General features: G+C 35.2%; 1 protein-coding gene across 1 annotated transcript in view; it reads right to left on the reverse strand.

Annotated features, from left to right (window-relative positions):
- SYBU (syntabulin (syntaxin-interacting)) overlaps nt 1-923 on the reverse strand; it is a 56,848-nt gene that overhangs the window by 52,826 nt on the left and 3,099 nt on the right. The window lies entirely within an intron of this gene.

Consider the following 923-nt stretch of genomic DNA (forward strand, 5'->3'; position numbering starts at 1 on the left):
TATGAGACTGACAGGTTTATTCTGCTGAAAGTTCAGAGAACTATAGGTCACGGTGCAGATTTTTCTCAAATACAAAGAGCTTGCTGTACAGAATTGAGTTGCATTCAAAAGCTGTCACAACTTTCTCAGTGACAACATTAGGAATTTTAGGCAACTAAGAAATAGACTTTAAGGATCCCTTTACCTTGGTTGCATACAAATAAATAAAAAGATTACCAGGTAAAGAATGCTTAGGTGATACTTATGCCTCTGAGCAATTAAATCAGATGCAGTTGATGAAAGTGGTTATTTCAGGCTCTGCCTTTGGGTATGGGTCATTAAACTGGGAATCATAAATCTTAATAAAGGAGATCCATAAAACCTCTAAAAAAGTATGAGATATTTTGTGCAAATGGGCATTTTTCCAGTGTATGGGTCCATAGCCTTCACGATTCTCACAGATCCATGAATCTAAACAGAATGAAGAAAAATTGTTCTCGTTTTCCTTCCTCCTTCTCTTCCTCCCTCTCTTCTCTTTTTTCCTGCACTTTCTTCATGAAGACCTAAGCCGTCATGATTCTCAGCAAGATGAGTGGCTGATCTTCTAGTAAATGAGTACTTTCTGCAGGATTAGGAACTTGCTTAGCATGAATTCTTTATATATATACATGGAGTTTTAAGTCTTCTGTTAACATTTGATGATTCTTATGATTATTGAAACAAGAAAGAGCAATAACCTTAACTCTCATTTAAACTTTGTTCTTACTGCACCACACTTGTCTCTTGTTCTATCATTTATATTTTATCTTATTTTTTTAAAATTTAATTTAATTTAATTTTGTCAATACACAATGTAGTTGATTTTCATGTCCCTTTACCAAATCCTCCCTCCCCTCTCCCTCTCCCCACTCCTGCAAATCAACATCATATCTGTTTGCTTGTCT

The sequence above is a fragment of the Galeopterus variegatus genome, unplaced genomic scaffold (assembly GCF_000696425.1).
Source record: "Galeopterus variegatus unplaced genomic scaffold, G_variegatus-3.0.2 Scaffold2519, whole genome shotgun sequence".
Lineage (NCBI taxonomy): Eukaryota > Metazoa > Chordata > Mammalia > Dermoptera > Cynocephalidae > Galeopterus > Galeopterus variegatus.